This window comes from Salvia splendens, chromosome 15 (genome assembly GCF_004379255.2).
Source record: "Salvia splendens isolate huo1 chromosome 15, SspV2, whole genome shotgun sequence".
NCBI classification, from domain to species: domain Eukaryota; kingdom Viridiplantae; phylum Streptophyta; class Magnoliopsida; order Lamiales; family Lamiaceae; genus Salvia; species Salvia splendens.
In genome coordinates, this window is record NC_056046.1 from 34,246,519 (window position 1) to 34,255,044 (window position 8,526).

The window sequence follows — 8,526 nt, forward strand, 5'->3', positions numbered from 1 at the left end:
TAAGAAAAACATTTAAAATTTTAAAATATGCTTTGAAATTTCTTGATGTTTATGTTTTATTTTGCATAAATCTCAATAGTATTTAATCGTGTTTATGTTTGAATTTAAGCATATATCTCAAATTCAATATTATTAAATGTTTTACATTTTATAAATATAACTAATTTTCAACATTATTTGATTGATCACATCTTAAATTTATCGGTAGCAAACCGATTAACCCGTTGGGCTAGCCCGAAACCCGAGTTTTTAGGGTTAGGGTTGAACTTCTATAACCTGAAAAAACCACTACTTGATTAGCCCGCACCTGAGTGACCCATAACTCGGGCAAGGTTGGCCTGAAACCCGCTGGGCCGACCCGATTGACATCCCTACCAGAGACGTCTATGGAAGTTAAAATTCAGAAATCTCGTATTTTGACTAAGTTTTATAATAAATATATTAAATAGAAAATGAAATAATGAGAGCCATGAATAGTGAAGGGAAGACATAAATAAGAAATGGAGGATTGGAGGTGCTACCTGTTTAAATTAATAACAATACATCAAATTCATGATCATATATTTATAATTCATGATTATACCCTTATTTAAGTCCTTCCTTGTTTCCGATGGTAAAAACAGAATTACTCACGAGCAACCAACACCAACAGCTTCCCTACGTTGCGACCGGAGTATAAGCCAAAGAGAGCCCCAGGCGCGCTTTCAATGCCTTCGGCTATGTCTTCGACGTATGTGATCTTCTCTTCCTTGATTAGAGGCACAACCATCTCCAGGAACTTGGGGTAGAGATGGTAGTGGTCGCTAGTGAAAAATCCTTCCATACGGACCCGTACTATTGCGTTAATCAAGTTGTGAACGCCTTCGGGCTGCTCAAGGCTGTTGTATTGGGAGATCATCCCACAAAGCGCAACACGGCCGTTGAGTCTCATGTTGTTTAGCACCGCTTCGAGCATCTTCCCTCCCACGTTGTCAAAGTAGATGTCGATGCCATCGGGGAAGTACCTAATTAACAACAACACAAATTTGTGAGTATTATCTACATAACGATAAATTGCCGGAAAAACTATAAAATTTGGTCAAATTCTTTCAAAAAACTAACCAAAAAAATTATATATTTGGATTTGTTATCCACAGTCGTGGGATGATTGTGAACTGATCCATACTTGGTGGTTTTCTCAGCTGATTTACCAAACTTCACGGTTTTTTGCTAGTTTTTATGAAATTTGTGTTGAATACAAAAGGATTCTTTTGTTATATAAGAACATAAATATGTGTATTGTGTGTTAAATTACTAACTATTCTTCAATGTTAAATAAGTATGCACATTTTTATAGCAATGATAGAACCTCTTCAACGCTGCATTATAGTCTTGCTCTTCTTTGTAGTTGAATGCTTCGTCAAACCCGAATTTGTTCTTCAAGAGATCGACCTTCATCAATGTAAAAGCCGACTTGTTCATCAAATGTGAAACATAAACTTGCCACAGAAGAAAAATAGCACATAAATTGACTACCAATCTAGCCAACAATCTAATAAGTTTTCGATAAGCCATTAGATTCTGACCTTTTCTTTGTTCCCCGCACTCCCAACAACGTAACACCCTGCGATCTTTGCAAACTGACCAACGAGCTGACCAACTGCTCCGGATGCAGTAGAGACATACACAGTTTCCCCCTTTATGGGATAGCAAAACTTGAAAAACCCAACATAAGCTGTCATGGCGGGCATGCCTAAAATGATAACGCGAAACACGTTGATTTTCAGTCTCAAGTTCGTACATCTCCAACTGTTGTTTTTCAGAAACTATCAAGATAAACGTTACAAATCCAGCATTTCCCAATCTATTAATTCAAGCTTATATAGTTCATCAACAGCTCGTTTTCGTTAACAGTTTAACTGCATACATAACTTCTGCAGAATCACAAACAACTAGTTCTAGATCAGACAAATAGCACTAGGAAGCAGGAATCAAGCGTTAAATTAGAAGTCGATAATCACAAGGGGCTCGAGAAACTCACCAAGAATCCCTGTATAATAAGAGAGGGGCAAATCTTTATCTTGAACCTTAAACAATTGGTCTGGATCTTTAATAAGGCTATACTCCTCTCAGCCAGTAAACCCCCAAACTAGCTCGCCCGTCTTGAAATTGGATGAGACGAATCCAGTACTTTCGACACTCCAAATCCATAAATAGGCTGTCACCAGAAAAAGGTCAACCAACACAAAAAAGATGCAACCAACATTGCATCAATGGAAAGATAACATTTTTTATTTCTTTCCCCAAAATCTCAAACTATTCATCAAACAAGACCTCTGCAGAAACATCAAAAAGACATAACAAACATTTTATCAATAGAAAGATACAGTTTAGATTTTTCTCCCCAAAATCTCAAACTTTTCATCAAACGAAAAAATACTACTGTTATATTCCAATGAGATCATCTACACAATATTGTATTATAAGTCTATTTTTTTAATAAAATAAAAAATTAAGGGCCCCAATTTAAATCAAGACATGTATAACAAATTCTATTCCAACCAGAAGAAAAATTTAACTTAAAAAAACTAAACTTACAGAATAAAAACTAAACATACAGAATCCAGCGTGAAAGAAGGTAAATCGAGCTCCTGATTCTTCATGAGGCTTAGAATAAAAGGATCGACGGATAAGTAGAGATTCTTCACCAAAACGGCGCCGTCGCAACCGCTGGGATTTTTGATCTGAATTTTGGAAGTTCTCAGCGACATATCGGATTCTTTCACAGATGTTTTGACATAGTTGCTGAGTATCACTTGCTTGTTGCTAATTTCCTCACCCATTTTACTGTTAATTCTGGTGGAATTCTGGTGTTCAGCTTCATTGTTTTATATCTGAAAATCCCTAGAAAAGCTCTTGGCTAATGGAGTAGAAGTTTTGGGTTGTGTGTAGTAGCGGCGCCTCTGCTAGTTGAGAATCATAGGGAGCTCTAATATTCTATGGAGGGACATCTTTTTTTTATATTATTTTAGATCCGTGAACTTTAAAAATATAATATGAGATCCGGTTTGAGGGTATTTTCATCCAAAAAACTTTAAAATAGTAAAAAAATATTTCGATTGATATTAACTCATAGTTGACAGACTTCAAATGATATTTTTAAAGTTCACGGATCTAAAATGATACATTGACAAAGTTCGTGGACTAAAAAAAATATTCCTTCTTCTCAATAATAGGCGGGGGTATTTTCTTCAGCAACCATTTAATTAAAAAACAAATATTAACACCTAAAGCCCCTAACCAGCCGCAATTCTCCAACACTGAACACTTGAAAAAAGATCCAATTACGTGGGCCCACCAGGCCATGTAAGGGAAACTGAACGAGTCTCAGTTTGTATTTTCTTTTATGACTTTAGGTTATGGCTGGCAAAATTTATTGTATTTATAGGTCATTAGGTATTAAGTTCACTACATTTGACTAATTCACGCACAACATTTGTAAAGTTGTTTTCAATACTTTCAATTTTTCGTAAAAATGCGACACAATATTAGACTTATTATTTATTTAGTTTGACTAAAGTTTAAATTTTGTCTCGCATATTTATTTAAAAAGATATTTTGATCCACAGTTTAAAGATTCTGTCCATTTGGTAGAGTACTTGTATTTTAAAGTCTAAAATTAGGCTTGTATATTAAAAAAACATATTTTGTCAATTAGATAGAGTACTTGTATTTTAAAGTCTAAAATTAGCCTCCTATATTAAAAAAAACATTTTTATCCTATACATTAATAATTAGTAGAGTACTTGTATTTTAAAGTCCAAAATTAGGCTCGTATATTAAAAAAAACATATTTTATCCTATACATTAATAATTAGTAGAGTACTTGTATTTTAAAGTCCAAAATTAGGCTCATATATTAAAAAAACATATTTTGTCATATAGAATAATAATCAATTAAGTGTCTTCGCTTCTGGTCCTAACCTATATATTTCAATTCATATTTAACATGTTAATCAAGTCAATCCATATTTAACTCATTCATCAAGTCAAAATGAGATTAATTAACCATTAATTATTAACAAAATTAGTATTTTAATATGGCCAAGACATATAACCAGATCTAGGAATGAACGGCGATTGGGGTCGAGGGGGGCCGACCGACCCCACCGCTGGCCCATGAATACGGCCAGAATCAAGCTTCTGTCATTGTGCTTCAAGTCTTCGACCCAACGATGTTGAAAAAATAGCAGATATGCAACGGCTAATGAAAAGGAGAGTGTTAATCAAGGATCAATTGAGAATTTATACTATATTTATTGGAGGCTATGAAGAAACTACACGTTATGGCTTAATAAAGTGTTAATTTAGGCGCTATAAAGTTATTTATGAAGGTATTAAGACACTAAATGTTCTAGTGTATTTTTTTTCATAGTCATAACATAATTACATCACTTTATCTGTGTTCATGGATTAATGTGAAAATCACATTTTATGTGAGAATCGAGAATAATATTTTGAATGTATAAACTTGGATAATTCACGGTAAAAATTAACCGTATGAAAATAATATATTTATTCGTGACTAGTGGGATTTTAATGCATATCTTTCACTTAATTTAATATATAAAAACGCCAAACTATAAACAAAGTTCAAGAAACAAAAGAAAAATATAAGTAAGGGTTGAATTTAATATACATCACATTTATTATAAATCCCTTCTATGGATGTAACACCCACTTTTTTTTTCTAACTTGTGGAAAATTGACTCTTTAGTGTTGTTATTCGTATCTAATCTCTTTTACCTCGCGTTGTGATCGAGTGATATGTTTAAAGTAAGTATCATGTCGTCAGCTGAATGAAGTTCTTTTTGCATTGAAGAACTAATAGCTAGTTGAGAGGTTCTTTCTACAAATAAAAGTCCAAAAGCGTTTTTACAACGAGTTCGATGCTAGAATAAAATAAGAACACGATTTCGGACATCACAAGAGTCGTGCCGGGCAGCCGTGCCGAGTGCCGGGCAGCCCCGGGACAGCCGTCTTCCGTCCTCCGGGTCTTGCTCGATCACCATATTTTTTTTACTCCCGATACCTACACGAAAGGATAGACCACGTGTCAAATCCACTTTCGACATCAAATTAAGATGAAAAGTTTGACAAGAACCGCATCACATCAAGCACGTTTTCCAAACGACGGTTCTCGTTCTACGAACGACGGTTCAACTCCAAACAAAATTTCACGTTTTCCAAACGACTGCCGCATTTATTAGTCGTCGTTTCGAAATGACAAGATGCGAGTTTTTGTCTTTTGTGAAAAATGTAATTTTCATTCCATGCTTTTGTTTCTCTTTTGTCTCTATATATATAACTTCCATCCACTCCAAATTCTTTTACTTCACCAACAAAGAGCTACCATCAAGATTTTCGCCCCCTCTTCATCCTCTCCAAAATTTCTTCCAATCCTTGTTCTTGCATCCATTGGAGTTTGATTTTCAAGAGTTCCCGACGAATCGCATCAATCTTTGCTTCTACCGCTTGGTTTTCGATTCAAGAAGGTATAATTGAATCTTTTCCTCATCTTCTCCATTGAAACCTTGTTCTTGATTCCTTCATGCATATAGTGAGTGTAGGAATCTTAGATCGCATAACTAATCGGTGGAAATTTGTGTTTGTATGAGAACAATTGTGAATATGTGATTTTAAATGAATATGTGTGAAGTTTGAATGAATCATTGGTTAATGATGTGTGAATATATGAGAACATGATTGTAAGAACCTTTTGAAGCATGATTGTGTGTTGGAAGCATGAAAAATTGTGTTTGGATGAATGAGGAAGAAACCCTGATCTCGAAATTTTGAAGCCTGAAAACTGTGGTGTTCGAACAGTGGATTCCGACGTGTGTTTGACCCATCAAAAGATCGAATTTTGACACGAAATTTTAACTGAATAAACTTCACGGTGTTATCTGTGTTGTGTGTGAATTTCAGACCTTTTTAACGAGAGATAAATTTTTAATAAATTTTTGAAGTTGACTGTTCAATTCTGCCAGAAATTTGTAATCTCGCCCAGAAAGTTTCTTTTTCTATTTGACCGACCAAATGGCCTTATCTTAATGTGAATTTTTTACTGTATGTAATTTGAAGTGTCTTCTATGTTTTGTGAAAATTTCAGCCTCATTGAACATCGGATGAAGTTTTGGTAAATTTTTCAATCGAACCGCGCAGTACTGCCAGAATTTTTATGTTCCGACCAGAGGGTTGCATTGTTGTTTTGACTGACCAAATGATATGATTTCGATGTGAAATTTTAACTGGATGAACTTGAATGTGTCTACTGTGTTGTGACCAAACTTTAGCTTCATATGAAGTCGGATGGATTTTTGGTAATTTTACAAACCAACTGCGCAGTTCTGCCAGATTCGTGGTTATGTGGAAATATCACTTGTTGCCAAGTTGAGTGAATTATATGATGCATGTATTTTTTAGGAATGTATCCTATGACGTGATTATGTGTGGCACGTTGAGAAATATTATGGCATGTTTTCCTTATGTTGATGAATGTTGGGATGGGTAATTTAAGAGAATGATAAAAGGAACGATAGGACATGCATGATAATGTGAATTGATGGAAGACTGATTTGTATTGTGGTTTGGCAAGGGTTATTGTGTGTACGTGAGCACAAGGAATTAGGGTTTGCCTTAAGTGGATATTGAATTGTTTAAGCAAACAAGGTGGGCTTTCGAACTGAGTTATTTTAAGACTTTCTCTTTAAAGTATGTTTACAGTTTTTATGAAAAGTATTTATACGTGCTTTCTAATTAAGATATGATGTTAAGTGCGAGCTGGCTATTTAATGTGAAGTATTATGATAAGTGTTATTTGCTTGGTGTTATTATATGTCGTTATGTGTTGCTTTACGAGTGCTTATGAAGTGTAGCTTTTGTTGAGTTTGAAAGTTATGTGTTCGGCTTTTGATGACAGAAAAATGATTTACATTTCAAAAATGTGTTATGAAAAAAAAATAAAGTTGAAAAGGTTATGTCAAGCCATATTTTGTTTTGGAACTATGCCTATCTGACTGCAACGATGAATGGAATGGATTGATGGGTGACCGTGGGAGGTAACCACTTCCCCGGCACTTGAATGGAATGGATTGATGGGTGACCGTGGGAGGTAACCACTTCCCCGACACTTGAATGAAATGGATTAATGGGTGACCGTGGGAGGTAACCACTTCCCCGACACTTGAATGGAATGGATTGATGTGTGACCGTGGGAGATAACCACTTCCCCGGCACTTGAATGGAATTGATTGATGGGTGACCATGGGAGGTAACCACTTCTCCGGCACTTGAATGTTAAGATATGATGAATGATGAAAGGAACGATGAATGATGAATGGATTGATGAATGAACAAGAGATAGTGAAATCGGGTTTGTCAGATACGGCATATGTTCCAGGAAAATAGATCGAAAAATCGCTTTTGAAAAAGGAAAAGAAAAATGTTTAGTGTTCTCGGACTTTTCCTAAAACCCCGAGTTCACTCAAAGAGTGGCTTGACAAAATCAGTTGTTATGAAAATATATTTCGGCATGTGTCCACTGAGTACACCAAGTACTCAGCCCTGCATATGTTTTAAAAATGTGTCGGTTGAGCAGTGATGACGGCGGGCGATGTTGAGCATAGACGATGAAGATCCTTCGATAGAATAGTACTCGGATGCGACGTGTCTCCATACACGACGTTATCTGCTCTTGACTCTTCCACTGCAGTGCAAAAGTCGAGTTTGCACTCTTTGTATCGTGCACTCTGATATATACTATGTGAGTTATTTCGGTTCAAGCTTCAGTTATGCCACAGTTTCCCCTTTCTTCCCCGCTTCTTTCATCCTCCCCTAGTCGCGATCAACCGTATTTTCTATCCTTAGAAATGCGGTCGTGGCAATGGATGTGCCTCTCTCCTATTACACTGGAATTCTTGGTAAATTTGTTTGTCAAATTAGCCGCCGTATGTATCGTATCAGTGCATATTATTGTAGGATAATTTGCCTATAAATTTATAAATTTTCATCAAAATATAGTTTTTGCATACAGACTTTACAATTCATATGTAAATTATCAAACTATTAATTTGTTCTATTTTGCAACCAAACTATTAAATTCACATGTAAACGATCAAACTATTAATTTGTTCTGATTTTGCAACCAAACTACTGATTCGATTTGATTTTGCATTTTCACTATTAAATGTGACATCAACCAAAATAATGTTAAATTTTATAGTTAAATAATTCATTGGTTGAATTATGGTTATAGAATTATATCAAACCATTTTAAACTCAAAATCTTAATCGGAAGCAAAATCAGAATAAATCAATTGTGAAATACGTGTTTTAAAATGTTAACAATAATAACACATAACCACATCATACACGCATCGCTAACAAAAGTATTAGACTTAAGTAATAATCTTTAAATGAAATTTTCTGCATCTATCACTGCATATTTTGACGATCATTATGTGAAGGTATGGCCGGTATCACTGC

The 8,526-nt window shown here is 35.0% G+C and overlaps 1 pseudogene; it reads right to left on the bottom strand.

Moving 5' to 3' along the window:
• Positions 1 to 490: 490 nt before the first annotated feature.
• Positions 491 to 2,837, bottom strand: LOC121766443 (annotated as a pseudogene).
• Positions 2,838 to 8,526: the final 5,689 nt, after the last annotated feature.